The sequence below is a fragment of the Anopheles aquasalis genome, chromosome 2, assembly GCF_943734665.1.
Source record: "Anopheles aquasalis chromosome 2, idAnoAquaMG_Q_19, whole genome shotgun sequence".
In the NCBI taxonomy this organism is placed as follows: domain Eukaryota; kingdom Metazoa; phylum Arthropoda; class Insecta; order Diptera; family Culicidae; genus Anopheles; species Anopheles aquasalis.
The window spans coordinates 86917799-86936298 of NC_064877.1; the positions used below are offsets into that span (position 1 = coordinate 86917799).

Here is an 18500-nt window from a genome sequence, read left to right on the forward strand (position 1 = left end):
CCATTTTTGATTTGAGCCAGCATGTTTGAGGAGTTGTTGGCGCAAGGCAAACGCAATTCAGAAGCCGAGAAGTGCGCTGATCTGCTCTACTAATGCGCGAAACGAACTAATGATCACTCGAGAAACATTAATTTTAACACCCCAGGCCCCTAGGTCACTGGTGGAAACCAATGATTCATGTGCATTGTTGAACAAGCGTTGGAAGTGTTAAAGCATAGATAATGAACGCGTACGGCTGGTAATGAGCATAATCATACGAACGAAGTAAAATGAAAAATGGATTTTTGCACAAGTTCACAAAAACACAAAATCACACAACTCATCACTTGGCGCACTTCTGTCTGCTCCTCATAGATCATCATAATATGATCGCGACTCAATCAACCCTGGAAAATGGTACAGCCCACCCACCCCCAAACGCCTTCACAGACGGCAATACAACGTTGCAACGCTGGTGATGGAACCGCGAGAACGGGACGCGGTCATGGTCGCCGCCACCGACGGTTTTTGATAAGAATCCCTCACACCACAGACAGATGCATCGACACCCTTTCCCTGGCCACCACCAGAATGTCCCCTGTCGCTGTTGCTGCTGCTGCTGCTCAAAATGCGCGACCTTCACGACTGATAACCGACGAACCCATACGCACAAACCGTGGCTGTGTGGCCATTTCGCGCGCGTTACAATTACCCGTGACACCCGCGATCATGAAACCATAACCTATTTTGCGCGTATCTTTTCGGCGAGACCGGAGACCGCGTCACACGGAAATGGGTCACTGGGAATATAGGAGAGGCTAGCCTAGATACTACCACCTGGTAGGCCCCCGGGAAGATACGCGATAAATCCTTCCAGACATCGCGCGCGACACAAAGAGAAACCCTTTGATGATGATGATGATGATGAAGGGGGTGATATCTGATTTAATGACGCATAGTCACGACCATCGTCGCCGCTGCCGCCGCCGTCGAGACAGGGAAATAGTAGTGATTGTAAAACACTGGCGCACGCAAGGTCAAGGCTTGTGTTGGAGGAAGGAGCTCAGGTGTCTGCGCTGCTGGTTGGTCGGTTGGATGGTTGGTTGACAACACACTCTGTGTCCTCTGTGACCAAGATCCCCTAACCGATGATTAATGATTAGAAACGGCTGGAACGGACATACTCGCGACGACAATCGGTGATCGATTGGATATGTAGAGTCCGCTGAGTCCATTGCGTTGAACAAAGCCATTCCCGTCGTGATGATTCAAATTCAGTCCAATATGCGAGAGCACCACGCTGTGCTCCGCGTCCTCGATTGACACAAGCAACACACAGGCACGAATGTATCACCCCCAACTGAGGAATAACAGGAAAGGAGTGAGTCTGGCAACCAAAGTGGCAAAAAAGAAAAGATTTAATTACACATCGCACCCGGAGTGAGTGAGTGGGAAGCATAGCAACAATTCAATTAGAGAAAATAATGGAAAAACAATTACATTAACCGAACCCCACGGTACTCTCCCCTCTGCCTGGTGGGGTGTAGGAGGTGACGATGGGCACACAACGCAGCATCACAACCACAGGCACAGGCGGGTTAATTGTGGCGGGAATTGGTGCGATACTCTGGGTGCAAAACATTGGAAATCCCCAACTGGAACATCTTCTCCTTCTGTTCCGTCCCGGGATTGACGTGACCGCGCAACGGTAAATTAAGGAAATTCCAGTCAGTCAACAGCACACGCAACGCACGTCATCACCGGCAGACCCCCGTTCAGGGCCAGATCGCGACACTTTGCAGTGGAAATTCTGATTGAAAAGTACATTTTGTTGACCAATTAGTGAGGCGATAGGTCTCTTCGGGGCAGTCTAATCCACAGATTCCAAAGAACACAACAACGGATTGTCATTAAGCAAACAAACCGAATTGAGGTTTGTAATGCACCAGGAGCATGGGAAACGAAACGCATTCCATCTGATGCTACACCTCTTAGTTGAGAGATTGATTAATTGTAAACCACTTGTCTTCAACTACGCAAGTTAGAGGCAGCAAATCATTAAAATGCCTGGTCCACCGCAATCTCAAAGAGCCAGCAATTGTTTGTACAACGAGACAAACCAACACACACCGAAAGGCACACAAAGAGGTCCTCAACAGACTGACCACTGGGAGTAGGCATAAAATGCGTGGCCTAGCAACAGCAGCAGAGGCCCATAAACGTAATTAAGATCGAGAGTGACATTAAAAGCCGGAGGTCGTGATTCTTGAGAGACGCTTCAACGATTCTGCGCCATTTTGTGTGCTCACACAGACCGAGTGGTGGCTGTAAATATTTGGGATTTTCGAAACATCGACAGCTTGGATTGAGGGTGGCCCCCGGGGGCATTATGGCGTCCGGTAGTCGATTTTGCCCTCAGTCTTCTCCTGAGCGACTGTACGGGAAGAACTTTTTGATTATTACAACGAGCCCGCGCTATGGCCGACTCCAACATCGTCTGGGGTCTCGTTTCTGGCGCCCCAGGGTCACTAAAACACACGCGAGAACGACGATCGTATAGGGAATTCGACGGTGGAGTTACTTCAATGTATTCCAACACCTTGTGGGAACATAAAATATTTCAAAAAAGTTCGTCTTACTGATGCATGTGGCTGCGAGAGCATGTGTTCCGATAAGGGTGCCAGTTTGCCTCAATTATAAGACAAATAAATAACTTTGAAGGTCTGTTCGGACAACATTATGAACATCTGGTTAAATGCTTCCTAATATTCTAGTATCAAATACCTTGGGTGCGTTGTTTTGATGCAATCCCTTACCTGAAATGGACAGAAGAAGATTATGCATTTAATTGGGAACGATTTTAAATATGGCATGAAAGTTATTAATAAAAACATTGCACAAAGAAGAGGAGAAAGCGAAATCAGTAGCACGATGGAAAGAGGATCCGAGTATTTTCGTCAATTTTCATAATTACATCCGAAGGATCTTGTGTCCTGGAGTTCCTCGTGGACCTCTTGTGTCCTGGAGTTCTTCAAGCGAACAAGAAACCCCGCCGTGATGGTAAGAAACAAGACCGGAGAGCCCAGATTCCGGAGAAAATAAGAATTCCTGCTGCTCCTCCTGCTTCTCCACTTAGGCGCGCAACGGAGAGCGAAGGTTATCACTAAGGCGAATGCGCTCCTTCGACAGACCAAGGGACGACCGAAGGGTTTCGCTTAACTCTGTTCAGTTGATTGATTTTGAAGCCAACCACCGGCGCAAGTCTCTACACCATCATGCTCTGGTGCAGTCCTCTCTTTTCGACTGGACCTGGGGACTGAGGAACGAGTTCGAAGAAATTGCTTGCTAGAGCTCGTCGTTCCGTTGCTTCCGTCTAGTGGTGAGTGCGGAGATGAGGACGACCCGTGGAGTGCGCCACAACAGACGACGCCAGAGCAGCACCGAAACCCGAAAGCCCACTCCGCGATCATCCAATCACATCATGGCGCGCGCTGATGATGTTGACGCTGATTGGGTTTGTCGGGTGGGTGCCACTTCAGCAAACGGTCGCCAGCCAAGCAGCCCTCCCGCAGCTACGATAACGAAACATTTGCATTAATGTAATGTCCACGGGAGCCGGAAGCAGGGCCAGAAGGTGCCCTGTCCTGGCCTGTGTCCGGCCGGATGACTGGATGTGGCTTCATGCAACGGTGGGTGGCGGCATTGGCACTGAAGAGAGCACATGCTGTGGCCGGTGGTGGAAAGGCGTAGCAACGTCCCAGGAGGAACTTTATTGAAGGTCTTCTGCAACAGCTTCAGAGAATGGACTCTGGAGAAGTGGATCCAGAATGCCCACACTATCTCTCTCTCTCTCTCTCTCTTACTCGGTAATGATCGTTCGAATTCAAATGTGTCAATCACGCTGCTGACAGCTTAAACATCAACATCCAAGATCTATCGAAGGGCAGAGAGAGAAGCTTAAAACGCATCAATGCTTCATTTATCACGGCCATCACCGTAAACAACTACAAATGCACTCGCGGCTACAAGCATCGTGAGCTTTTTGACGACTACGACAGCGCACAGCTTCTGGTGTCGGCGGAGGATTCGATAGCTTGGAGAAAATGCGGTACGTGACGCAGGTACGAACGCCCGGATGACATGCAAAACATCGCTCTAATCCATCTTCGCGTCGCTACGCGATGGCGTGCTGCTGCTGCTACTGGTGGTACTCCTTCGCTAACCGCAGGCCATTTCGAAAGAAGAAGGAGTAGCAGAGCACACCGTGTCGTTTGCATTTCAATTTCCAAGCACACAAACGCTCCGCGATAGAGGCAATATGGCTAAACGGGATCAGGTAGCTTCGCGGTGCCGTCGTCGTAATCATTTGGCGCATAAAACCACGACTTCATTTTTATTGTGAATGCTACGCTGGTTCACTGCAAGCTTCAGCAGATATCGGGACATCTTAAGCAGGGTGGAGGTGTAGGGGAATGGATTGAAAGAGTCGTTGGATTATTGGGATGATTGACTTGGATTGCAACGATATTACCGAGAGAAGTATCTGTAAAAAAATACATTTCAAGGCGACATAACGGGTTGTAAACAATTGAAGCATTACAAATCAATAAACAACAATAAGTTGTCGTTACACGACTGCTGCTTTATCACTTGGAAGTGTTAAAATGAGATTCAGTTGCGATTAAGTTAGTTCCTTCGTTCGATTCGTATCGCGACTGTGGTCAAAACAGCACTAAAGTAACAATAGATTTTATAATAATCTTTTATAATAGCTCTTTTAAAAACTGTCTAAATTTCAAGAATTTTAGTTATTCTATTGTTAAGATGAACCAAATCTGGTTAATAAGTCACCAATAACGAAAGAAAACGAAATGTGTTGCCAAATTTGCATTGCTATAAACGACCAATTTCGAATGCAAAAAACCCCTCAAAAACAAATCACCACAGCAACAGCAGCAGTCGCAGCAGCGGGAAACATTTCAATCACACTCTAATGTAGCCACCTCATGCTTCACAGCCTCTCAAAGCGAAACATGATACCCAGAGGTACACACAGTAATGGCGCAACAACCATCTACATGTGGCGCGCCATACCATACCACTTATGAGCTGGAACAGCAGCAGTTATGCGAAATAAAGAGGGGTTTTAAAAACCCCGAAAAATCACGGACAAGATGCAAAAGATTGTAAAAAAAAAAACAAAGAAGAAACAGCATCCGTTCATTAGAAATCCCTCAAAGCACGGACAACGACGATGGTGCTGTCGGAGAACACTAAGTTCGCGTCACTTGTAAGAGAGCCACGCGAATGGCGGGGAAAGATTCTTCAAACATAAACGGAACCGCGTCTTTGCAAGCGCAAAAGATGTACGCGATGATGAGCGAGAGTCGGACGTGCGAGCACACCTGTCTGTCCTCCTGTGCACATTTAAGGGCGCAAAGAAGGATGAGGACGACGTCACGATCACGGCACTTTCGGTGCATAGAGGAAAGGTGTGGAGGAGGAGAGCATATGCATACATCGCACTGAGCTGGTGGTTCTGATACGAAGGCTGCGGTGTGTGCGGTATGTGAGCACATACAGAGAGAGAATAATGAAGTAAATTACGATCCTCAAAGGCTCGAGAGCATTCGAACAACGGAAAGAGGTAGCAGCAGTAGCAGCAGCAGCATAAGTGCCGGTTCACGTTCTCGCGGCGTCTGCCTATTGCTTATCTTCTCCCCATCCACGAGCTCTTCGCGTGGACCCCTTCGCTTGCTTGCTTTCTTTCTCTCGCTCTCTCTCTCTCTCTGTTCCATTCTGCACCTGATTATGTTGGCGATGCTGCGATGAACGATGTCTTATGTAATCGTCGCGCACTCCCTCTTTCTCTCTGGCCAACAGGCGGTTCTTCGTCGTCGTTTCGATTTTCGGCACAAAGCGGACAGAGAACCTGTGCAAAGGAAGCTGGAGAAATACCGACCGGCCGAACGGTGCAACTGAAGAGAAGGCCGAAGAAGGGGTTCTATTCAAAAATTAAGCCCCCAACTCGAGGGCGGGGGTTTTTTGTGCAACTTCAAAGCGAAACGAAGAATAATTGCATCACTTCCACCACCCTACTCCGTTTGCATCTTCACTTGTGCTCGCACACACTGGCAAGCAAACTGTACATTTTCCTCCATTTTCCTTCCGCGTTTTGTGGTTTTTCTTTTTGTTTTTCAGATACCTTGGATAAGGTGCTAGCCGCGATTGATTGCTGCACTTCTCCTGTTCACCGGAAGAAGCTGTGAATATGTTGCTTCTCGTGAGGCGGCAGGCGTCGCTTCAAAACTCATGGGAAAAGTATCATTTCCCGCCCGCGAAAAATGGGAAACAGTAGCGGTACTCCATCCTCCTGGCAGGTACCTTGGAACGCGTCCACAAAAGAGAGAGAGAAAGATGGAGCTAAATGCCAGAAGACGATCACGCACCATCGAGCATTCGATACAGCTTATCGGTTTTGCCATCCATTAATTTATGCTCAACATGATTGCTCCTAAGACATAAAAACAACATAATTCCTCTTCCTCTCTCTCTCGCTCTGTCTGTGTTCGAGACAATTGATTCATCTCAATCTCAATCCCTAAAAGCGATCAGCGAATTCACTCGTGTATTAATTGAATCTCGGCATTGATCGATTCCTTTCCAGAAACGGGGAGAAAGAGTGTGAGGGAGAGAGCCCCAAGGGTTCGTCTTGCATCCCTCAGCCCACCATTTATGATCAATTTGGTTTCGCGCTTTTCTCGACCGTCCAGCAGCAGCAACATACAGAAAGGCATCATCAGGCGAGGCGCACTTTGCGTTCCCTTCACAACAAATTATCGTGAACAAGCAGCCAGCTTCTCGTTACAGTCCCTCCTCTTCCTCCTCCTCCTCTCGATTGGCAACAGGTGAGATGCTGACGGCCAACACCGGCAACAACAACAACAACAACCGAAGCACGCCAAAAGTAGCGCCCCATAAACTGTGTGCTTTACGAGCGCGTTCAATAAATGCAATTAATTTGTGCGCATGTGCGCTGCTCACAGGGCCCATCATGGGCCCGAATCGAGCTGCTGCGATCTCCCCCCTTCTGGCGAGAGGGCTCCTCTTCTTGATGGAGCAGGAGGAGGACGATCACATGTGCTGCGCTTCAGGTGTTGTTTTTTCTTCTCCATCGGCGAAGGGGAGGTTTTCTGGCTTTCCTTTCCTTGGGTGTTTTTCTCCCCATTGGTTTTCCTTCCCTTTTCGTCAATAATTTGCCTAAGAGATACTCGGATCATCGAAAGACGAGGGGCGAAGCAGATGAATTGCGCGCGTGCAAACATCATAATAACGGAGCATAATCGATGTGCGCATGGGGCCCGAGGGGGGGGGGGGGGTTGGGGCTAAGGTACACTTTTGATATCTGGACTTTCCATTCGAAACGATCAGTAGCAGTAGCAGCCAGTACCAGCAGCCAGTGGCAGAGTGAAATTAAAAGCAATTTTCCCTCTCGCTGAGCAACCGAATCCGCTTCTCGATCGAAAGGAACTGTGGTGTGTGCCCAGGGGGGGAAGAGAAGGGAGCGATGTTGCGGAACAAAGCAAAGGTTTTCTGACCAGCTGACGGTGCAGCAATAGCAACAGAACCCGTTTCAAACGAGAACGAGGCTTTGGAAGCTTCCAAATGATAACAAATGCCACAAACTCTGCCATCAGCATTAAGACTCAGTTCACCAGCATAATTGTGCTCTGCCAAGAGGCTTAAAGGAAGGTCAATAACGTGATGCAAGACGTGGTGCCGGCCTATCGGTTGCGTCGATTGTCGACTGTCAACACCACCGCTAACGTCATTTTTCGATTTGACCTCCGGCAGTCCAGGGATCAAACATAGATTGACTGACCTCCGCGTCTCTCTCTCTCTCTCTCTCTATCACTCTATGCTTGGTGCGTCTCGGGAGTATCGTCCTGCAGGACGAAGAGGAATGTCCTTTTGGCTGGCTGCTCGACCTATTATGATGATGAAGCCGGAAACGAGTATACGTCCATAGCAGCCAGCATCATAAACGTCAAACGTAACAGCATTCTCCCTCTCTCTCTCTCTCTCCGTTCGGTGGTGTGCATCTCCATGGTACTGACCGATGGGCAAATCGAGTGATGGAGATGGAAATTCCGAGAAAAACCATCAAACCATTCGCGCCCACACTCGATTGCATGCTGAGTGGGTGGTGGGGTGTTGATTCTCCCACTCGCAAGCACACTGTCGGGATACTTGCTGCGTGACTTTTTGCCGAGATTCAACGCTTTTCCAGGACTCTTCCTGTGGGCGATGGTGTGTTGCTGGCCGTGAACATTAATGTCCACATAATTCGGAACGGACATCGGACTTTTCTTACGATTCAAGAGTAGTGGATCGAGACAGCTCGACATTGTTGCACACAAACAGGGGGGGGACTTTTGTTCGATGTTTGATCGCACCAGGATGAACTTTCTAATTGAACTATGATTGAAAGTCACCTAATTGGTTTAGATTGACTGGATTCATAACCTTGATTTAACTAATCTAGACCGGCGTAGGAATAGTCTACTCGGAAACTGTGCAGAAACTAATTTAAGACAACCGATCTGATGGGAAAGTTGAGTCAGAGAACTATCGTTTGAAGAAATATCTGCAGTTGTGTCGCAAATACAATTTACACAGCTTGTGGTTGAATTGATGGCATTGTTGTTGATATTGTCGCCTAAAAAACATCCCCACTGCTTCATTTCCACTCGAATTTGAAGCTTTTTCCCTCAAAATCATATATCAGATGGCAACGAATGCACTTCTCTCCAAGTTCATCGACTTACTGGAACCGCAAATTAGACAACCGACCGGGATTTATGCTTCTGCAAAACAAGCACTAACGCCCCTAAAGTACAACGGAAAAGTCCGCTAACTAATGAGCAACGTTATCGTAAGACTTTTGGAAGACTTGAACGAACGGCAACTAAGAACGATGCGCGGTGACGCTTATTTGCTTCTTCATTCAACTCCAAACCGAAGTGAACGAACCGAAAGCTCACAACTCGAGATGCAGCAGCAGATGCAGTAACGTGAGCTGCCTCCTCGTCCTCCTATGTGTGCTCCACTTTTACTGAGCCAGCAATCAGATCCGCTGCTCCGAAACCGAAAAGGCAAATATTTGAGCGGCGCACAGACGGAACGCGATTACGGGGATCTTCCTCGAATCCGAATCCGGGGCCTACACTGCTAGGGAATCATCCACGTGAACCACAAATCAAAGGGAAGTAGCAGCAGCAATGTAGCCAGCAAAAGCCAAAGCCACCAAACCGTATGTTACACACATTAGGGACCAGGGAAGAAGAGATTGCCCCGCGTTGCCTAATCAACGGATGCAAACCACCACCACCAGAGCACGTCATGTGAGTGCAGTGCAGTTCTGTTCGGAGGGTAAAACCAACCAGAACAGAACCAAAGCACCCTCGCCGCTCTGGCGCACTCCGAATGGCAAAGGAAAAAACCCAAAGATGCTTCTCCGTCGTGCGGCTGATGATGATAATGATGTGCAAGATTGGGGCGCGATGCTTTCTACAACTGCTGCTACCGACGAGGAGGAGGAGTAGGAGGTGGTGTCGATGCCGATTGTGGTTTCGGTCTCATGTTCTTGTTTGCTACCACTCAGGCCTCAGCAGCTCAGGGCTGTTTGCGTGCGTGTTGCAAGAATCTTGTAGAAGTAGAATGTGACCGAGGGAGGGAGGAATCTATTTTCCTCCCCAGCCTCGGGGTGAGGGCCTTCGCAATCCGCAATCCGATTCGCAATCAAATACAAACAGCAGCAGCAGCAGCAGCAGTTCAACGGTGACTTCTTTCGTGACGATGAAGATGATGATGAGTGAAGGAGAATGAGGCAGCGCCACTGCGCATTATGCAATTTGGTGCACAAACGGCTTTGTGGTTATGATGATGATGATGATGATGATGATGATGATGATGATGGTGGTTTACAGATGGCCAGACCACACACTCTACATACTACGAGTCGAGCGTTCTTGGTCAGTTTTGTGGTCCTCTCTTGAGAACTGACTAGTTCGATGTTGTTGCCAAGCAAAAAAGGATCATTAACAGCATAAAACAGCAGTATGGGAAAGGCACTAGCATAACGCGTGTTAAGTGCATCCTTTTTGCAAGAGAATTACGGTTTTGTTTGGGGGTCGGTCGATCGCTCGATCCATTCTCGAAAGTCCTCTTCGCGAGCCTAAACGCGCATCCTCTCCCCCCTTTCCCTTCTTCTGCTGCCCCAGACAGTGATGAGTGATCGAACCTTGGCCAAAACTGCAAGAGAACCGTAAATTACCGCGTGAGTTCCCCCTTTCTGTCTGTGTTTGTGGTTTGCTGAATCATCACAAATCGCTGCTGCTGCTGCTGTTGCTGTTGTCGGAGCAATATACACCGGAATAAAATAAAATTCACACCAAGGGAGAAAAAGCATCGCATCGTGTGTCATGTTGTACGCATCATCAAACATCAGTTGTGGAGCATAGAGGACGCACACCGACGTGTGGTCGTATGTTGTGGTGGTTGTGATGTTGCGGCGCGCTTTCCAAAAACCAGCAGAGAGATACAGACAGCCCCAACGGCGAAGACTCAAAAACCATCGACCTTGCGTAGGTCCTTAACACGATTCTGGGCGGTCCTCCCTACCACCACCGCTGGGTTGTGGGGGGGCTATGCTGCGCTGCTGCCGACCAAATCCACCAGAACACAATACACACATTGAGAATCGCGCGGTGTTCATCATCACCGCACCGTTCGGTTCTCTCTCGATCTCAAAGCCACGCTCTCTCTCTCGCTCTTGCTCTCCGTGCGAGCTCCAAAAGGGGGGGGAGACGACCACGGAATGGGGACACGCATACACGCCGCCGTCGGTGTGCGCAAGAGGTAGAACCACACCACCCAATCGCGGGGTTGCCGGCTTTTGAGGCCAAGCGAATCGACGACCGACCGACCGACCGACCGACCGACTGAGCAACGGAACACACCGCGGATGATCGACGACGACCAAGACGATCGTGAAGACTGTGGTGTGCGCATTCAACCGTTGCTCCACCACAAGCACAAGTGCGCCAGCTACACGCACTCTAACGTGCGCACTCTGGGCATTAGAATCGCAATTGCTCTTCGCCGATAGACACTGCCGTCGATCAAGAAGATCGTTTGATCGATTGATCGATCGATTGAGCTGGATGATGGGGGGATTGATCCGCGAAAAAGGTGGTTTTGGGACTGGTTTCTTCTGTTTCGTTCCGAGGATTTTGATGGAGACCAGTTACACACCAAACACCTCCTCTTTCCCCTCTTGGACATTATTTTACTACGCAATCGAACGATGTACGCGGTGTTCACCGTTTGTGGTGTTCGTGCAGCGGCACAACAACCTTTTCTTCGGACTACGGAGAACAGTTCGTGAGGCGTTGTTGATGCTGAGAACGCGCACAATGCGCTACCCGACCGACGACGGAGACGACGGTGTGGTTCTCGCTCTCAAAATCGACTCCTCGATCGCTCCACCATATGTTGCGCGGTCAATTTTTGGTGGCCAAACGCCGCGGCCTGGCCTGGTTCTGTCTGATGCAGTGTAGGTGCCCTTCTGACTTACCACCGGAGCGTGGTCGCTGCTCTTGATCGTTGGCTTTGACCCTGCCGCTGCCACTGTTGCTGGTGCAGAGTAGGGCGATCACAGAGATAGATGAAGGCGATGAGAACAGATTTTCTTGTTCGCGTTCCCTTGTGAAGCTGAATTTTAGTTAAAAAGAAAACCAAACGAAACTTGAACCCACACTGCTCTATGCTGCACTATACTGGCTGACTTTGCCTCCAAAATTCGTATGCAAAAAAGGGCAAATGACATACATCGCAACCACCCCACACAGAACGAACATGTGAAACCAATCTGCACTCAACAAACAAAAAAAACATCCCAAAAAATCAAAACAAAAAGGTCCCAAAATCGCGGAACCCCCCCGGCGGAAGACGAGGGTTGCACTGACAGAGCGTCTTTTACCATCGTGCGCGCATCACGAGAGCAGCGGCTGCAGAAATTCCCATTAATTTAAATCCATCGCGCACTGCCGCCACGCAAAAACCTTCATCATCACGATCGTGCACGTTTGATCGCGACGAGAGAAGGGGTAGCGGAGACAGAACAGAACGGAACAGAGCACACTGAAGGAAAAAAATTGAAGACCAAAGCAAAAAAAAACAATAATTAGAAACAACCGAAAACCCTTGTGCTCTGTTGCGCTGCGGCATGCCAGCGCTCCCCAACCGTGGCCTATTCCACGAATTGGCCTTTGGCCGTTTTTTGGGACTGATATTTCCGCGTTCATCGATTTGGTTTTTTTTTTTGGTTGCCTTTTTAGCCCCTTTGGTTTCTGTGTGCTCGCTGATGCTTGTCCGCTGTTTCGTGCGATGACGCGAGAAGAATAGAAGAAGACTTCTTCTGTTCGGAGCCTTCTGAGCGGCTGAGTTGCAAAGCGAAGAATGGTTAGAACAATGTGCAATGCATGAAGTGGCAACAAAGAATACAATAGTTTGCTGCAATAAACATCATAATCACAGACATGCAATTTAAATTTCTAAAAACAAAAACCATTATGCTATTGTTATGCTTTTTAAGCACCATAAACACAGAAGCTTACTAACGCCTTCTCCTCTTCCGTTTCACAGAAATGATGGCCAAAAAGGTTCAAAACGCAAACACGCAGGCATGAAAAATATATTAGCCACAGCTCAAAAACTGAAGTTGCTTTATGGGAATGGACCACGATTGCCACGACACGATGATGACAGCATCACGGAGAGGGCGTCTCCGTGCCCCAGCCGTGAATGCGAATCGAATGTGCATGTTAATATTATTTATGGTCTCGTAGTTCCCGTACACGGATGGCATTCACGGACAGGCGTACCCAAAAATCGTTGCAGCAGCACCAGTGGAGTGGTGGTGGGGGAAAGCTCCGAGTCCAAACCTCCACCCTCCAAAAGAGCATCGCCCAAAGGGGAGGGGATCAAGATTGAGCTAAGAAAAAATCTAAAATATAAAAAATTGCGAACAAAACACCCTCAGCAGATTTACTCCTATCCTCTCTATCCTATCCCTGTGATTCCGAACGGTTTTTTAGGCAGAGGAAGAAGAAAGCAAAAGCAGAAGAGTTGAATGTGAAAATCTAGTGTCTGCAAGACGGTGTTGTGCCAATTTTGCAGCGACCGATACGCCGATATCATAGAATCGAACAGAACCCAGAGAGTGTCACAGCAATGGAGCAAGCAGCTCAAGCGCAGCAGAATAGCTAGACCGGTCGCCGATGGTAAGGTGCCTGCTGCTGCTGCTGCTGGGGTTGCTGCTAAATATAGGAAGAACCCGAATTTCAAAAGATTCCCAAACGTGGCCTGAACGAGAAGGAGGAAGATCGTAGTCGTAAGAGTAAACTTCGACTCTTCGAAACTGAGAGAATGTTGGAAAAGGAATCAAAGAATCGACCCGAACAGAACTGAGCGCGAAAGAATGGAAATGGAGCGGCGAAGAAGCAGCAGCAACGTAGTGCCAGCCAGCGAACGGAGGAGAAATGATTTATTCGTATTAGATTGCAGTTTTATTGTATTATATCCTTAATTATTTAATTATAAATTCCGTTCCTTTTCCGTTTTTGGGAGGACGGCGAGGACCGTGTGTGCGTGATGGTGGTGGGTGCTGCTGCGGTTGGAGTATCTAAAGTGTTGGCATAACAAATCAATAGACCAAGAAAAGAACGTCGATCATAAAGCAGCGAAACCCCTTCCGATGGCTGTCGTCATCGCAGACTGTATTAGGATTTAGCTGCGGGCCCTGCTAAGGCTATCTCAACATCAAAGGAAGAACAAGGAACTCAACATCAGAGAAGCATTATGCGAGAGCAGAGCGCACGAGCGACAGTGGGTGATGTGAAGAGACACCGGCCGCCACCGCCGCAACATCGACAATGAATTAATGTAGGGAAATTAGGCACGCAGCGGGCCTAACAAAGGAAGTTTCCATCTTCGATCTCGCGATCGAATTGGGTGCACAAATCGACGCATATTTCATTTCGGGGGAATTAAGATGCGATTGGGAAAGAGGCAGCTGAGAACAGCTGAGCAAGTTGGCTGAAGACGGGCGCCATTTGGCAAATATTTATACAGCCTTATGGGTTATGGGATGTGTTTGAAGAAGATACAACTAAATGGCCGTTGCTTTTCAGAACAACATCGCTCTGACTGAGGTGCCTTGACACAGATATTTTTAAAAGAAAATTTGTCTTTTTCTAACCAAATTTTCTATCTAACGAAAAGAATTACATGGAAAGCCCAGGTAAATTCTATTTTCTACGAAACTTTGACTCAACCAATACCGTCGGACAGATCAAAGCGCGATGCCAATGCTTGCGATCGAATAATTATTCCTCCCTTTGCGGATGGCTCATTTGCCTTCCAGCGACAAACTGCTGCTGCGGCGGCTCTGGCTAGTGTGCTGATGCTGATGCTGGTTTCAACATAGGACTCGCCAGAAGAATGCTCGAAAAGTTATTCAATTTATGACACCCGGACAACAAAAAGCCATCATTTATGACCAGCGCGCTCCCATCAAATGAATCAAATATGTTGCTGGCTCATCCGGCACACCGCCCGACGAGGCCACACATACGAGAGGCAAACACCAGAGGAACTAGAGACAGAACACTCGAGGCGCAAGGTGGATCCCCTTCCACTCTCTCTCTCTCTCTCTGGTGGAGCAGGTGAAGCGTTAAATTTTTGCAGATGGATCGCGCATTGGAGACGGGTGATGTCGCTGGAACCGGCCAGAGGGCACACTCTAGCTGTGTTCTACGGGTTTAGCCATCGATAGCGTATCGTAGATTATGGTCTGCGACGGCTACTCGCGACAGGCAAAGCTCGTTATAATCAATTAAGAGGCCAGCTGCTGAAAATCGAAATATCTGTCTGTGCTTTCCGATACCAGATGCTCCCTCACCCGGTTGTCTAATGTTGATTCCAGTAGTAAATAATAATACCTATCATAAAGGCATCTGGTAGAATTGTAGAAGCCGTTGTTTGATCAGTTTTAAAATATGAATAAAACAAATTTCAAAAGAAGCGCGACAGAATGGCAAAGAAACGGCTTAATGTCAGCTTTCAATCCACCCGAGGGTGTCGGCTTTCGACCGGCTACCGGCTACGTGGTCTCGCGATCGGTAAGGTGCACTGGTGGCAGCGCGGCGTCGATGGAAAGCAGAACAACATAAAAGGTAGCTCTCTCATCATTGACCCAAATAGGGAAATAGTTTGTTTGAGCAGCTGGCCAGAATATCAATGAGTTTTGCCCGGCCGAACTCTTTCTCAATCGCACGGTTTGATGGCAGCTACCGGCAAATGTTCTTGGCACACCAACTGCCACAACACACGGACCAACTGAGGCGAATTCATATGTTTCCAAGTGCGTAAGTTTGTGGAACGGAATGTGTCGCCGGGTTTGGGATAAAGATAAAAAAAAGCTTTCAATGGAAGCGCTCTTTCCGTTAACACCACTGGGGTAAAGTGTACCAAGAGAGTATATTGTTTGATTATTTTTATAAAGAAGTACATTGTGCTTCCTATTTCCTCTGGCAAGTGCCATAAAACATGTAGACTGACTGGTTAAATACAAATTTTCTTAGAAATAAATTGATTGTACAATTCGTTTGCGTTTCTGGTTGATGTTTAGCAGATCATTCAACCATTTCAATCAAAATGTAAATATGAAGGAAAGTTAAGTTGCTAATAACTTCAAGAAACGTACATGTATTAAGAGTCTAAACGACATTTTAATCGAATCATGTGTGCAAACTAAATGGTAAATCGTATAAAATGAATGCTAAATACCCATTTAGTGGTTTATGGATTTTTTTAACCGGTTTATAGCCCAATTATCAGCTTATCGCGCACCTCTCTCTCTCGAGTACCTCAACCATTGCAGAGACTGATGGGCACAAAGCAGCGCTGGAAAACCGTTTCCAAGCTGCAGCGAAAAGTGCACCGAGCCAATTGCCGCGCGGCCACAGAAAACAAACAAAAGAAGAAACAAAAAGCGAAAAGGAAATGAGAAAAGTGTTATCACTTGATTTACGGCGATCATAAAGCAGCCAGCTGGGGAGCTGCAACACAAGAGAGAGAGAGCATTATGCCAGTGGAACAAGTGCAACATAATGCAACGCGAGCGCGCGCGCACCCATTAGCTAATTAATCATATTAATTAGCATAAGACATTCGGGCGCGTTCGGTTCGCACGGTCCGGCCCGGCTCGAAACCAAACACACGACGCCTGCCCGCCCGCCCGCCCGCCGTGGAAACGGTGCCAATGTCAATGTTCCTGCTGCTGCTCTCCGCAGCCGCCACCGGAACGATCAAAAGAGCATACATGTTAGTTCGGTGGTGGTGGCGGAAAAATCACGAAAAACAGCTGAGCAAAGTCCGAGGAGAGGACCGAGCGTGAAAGTGAAAATCAAATTCCCAAACTACCAGGGCGCTGCTTGGGGTGGACACTTCTTGAGTCATTTGGGGGATGGTTTTACACCCCAGAAGGAGGTTCTCATCTACATGTGAGTGCGAAACGTTTCTTTGTTGCCATTTCTTCTGCTGTGTGCGCGGACTGGTGCTACTAAGGGAAAGGGGACAGTCAGCGCACGATCGTGCACGCACGATCGCACGAATCCTGTGATGGCCTATTTTTAACCCATTTGTCCCACTAGCGCACACCAAGACGGCCAGGCACCACAGGCTGCCGGCCGTGATCGTGTGCACGACGAACACATGCACGCACGCATTCCATGGATAAAATTAAAATAAGGCTAACACACCACACAAGCGACCCTCTGCCCCGATACTACTCGATTCGCTACTATCCGCGAGGCCTTATCTGGTGGCTACTATTTTTGCCATCCTTGTCAACCACCCCACACCCCCTTCTTCCATTCTTCTTTTTCTTCTTCAACCGGAGACAGAGGAAACCAAAAGGAGAGGGAGGAGCGCGTGACGTTGACGATCGTCACTTTCTTTCGCGAGACAATTTTCCCTTTTTGCTTTGCCACCCACCGGTGCTCTGCTGAGGGGGTGGAAGGGATGGAAAAACGCATATAAATTCGTCACCCTCAGTGGGTGGGGTTGGGGGGTTGGGGTTTCAAAACAAAACTACTACACATCACACAACCACGACCTGCTGAGCGTCCGCAGCGGGATCTCATCGCGGTGTGATTGAGCACCGCTCTCTTGGATGAGTGATGCCTCCCCCTCCCACCACCCACCATACCCCATCAAACCTTTTTTGTTCAGGTGTGTAGTCGTGAGTTGTTGATCGAAAAAAAATAGCCAACGAAGGGGGGTGGCAAACCGAGGGGGCGAGAAACGCGAAGGTAAGATGATGATCAAACGCAGCAATGGCAGCAGATGGTGGCTTGGCAAAAAAAAGGGGAAAATGGAGGAAAATGCAAGAGAGCGCGCGCACCAGCAACCCCACACACAGTAATGAGCATTCCGCACTGCAAATTGGTATGTTATTATGCGCCATAATACAATCCACCGCATACACATGCGAGATGAACATTGCGTGCGTGCGTGCGTGCATGCCGGTGTCTGGGTAGTGGTGTGCGCTAGACGACCCCCGTAAGGTGGAAAAAGGGGTGGCGAGTAGGCATGGAGACCCAAGCGAAATAAAATGCCAACGCCAACCGGTTCCTGTGTTGGTGTGGTGTTGCTGCTACTGCCGATGTATGTTGTCTAGGTAAATTACGTAATTCTTTTTTAGTTGTTTCGTAAAATTTTCGACCAACAACTCGCCTCCGTCGAGGTCTCGCCAGCACACACATACCAGCGCTCGCAGCATAATACAACAAAGAGAGAGAGAGGATTAACGCGACCGCACGAAGGAAAAAACGAGACCGAGCATAATGTTTTCGTTGGTAGTTGTGGAAGAAAATCATTGTGCGTGCTTGAATGCGTGTGTTTGTGTGCACAGGGTCTCGGTGGTGGAGCAAAAGAAAAAGCTCTTCGCTTCTTCGAACTCCGCGAGATTCCGCTGCGAAAAAAGGGTTCGCTTCTGCTGTTTGGCCATCATCGGCGAACGATGGACGCGAATCCTTGAAAACACCGATTATGGGCCCAACACCACCAACACACCAGCGAACGAGCGGGCGCGCGCCGGAAGCCCATCTATGTCGCGGTTCTCTGTTCTGCTGTATGATGTTGTGTCATGTGTCATGTTATGCTGTGTAATGTTGCGGAGGCAGGTGAATGAGAGGTCGAGAAGGGAACTTACCTTTGCGGTTTATGTGCATGCTAGTCCAGCGATGAAATGGAAGGACTTGCTCTCGCTGTCTTTCTCTGTCTGTCTCTCTGATTGTCCTCCGTGTCCGTGTCACACGTTCACGATGCCCAACCAATGCAGGGTGGGGGGGGGGGGGGGGGTGATCTGCGTAAGAAGAAGGGTGTGTATTCCG

At 48.5% G+C, this 18500-nt stretch overlaps 1 protein-coding gene across 1 annotated transcript in view; it reads right to left on the reverse strand.

The window, feature by feature from the left end:
• Positions 1-18462, reverse strand: part of LOC126568870 (neurogenic protein mastermind) — a 111925-nt gene extending 93463 nt beyond the window's left edge. The window contains exon 1 of the mRNA XM_050225531.1: positions 18320-18462. The gene's annotated coding sequence lies outside the window, so the exon portion shown is untranslated. The remainder of the gene's footprint in view (positions 1-18319) is intronic.
• Positions 18463-18500: the final 38 nt, after the last annotated feature.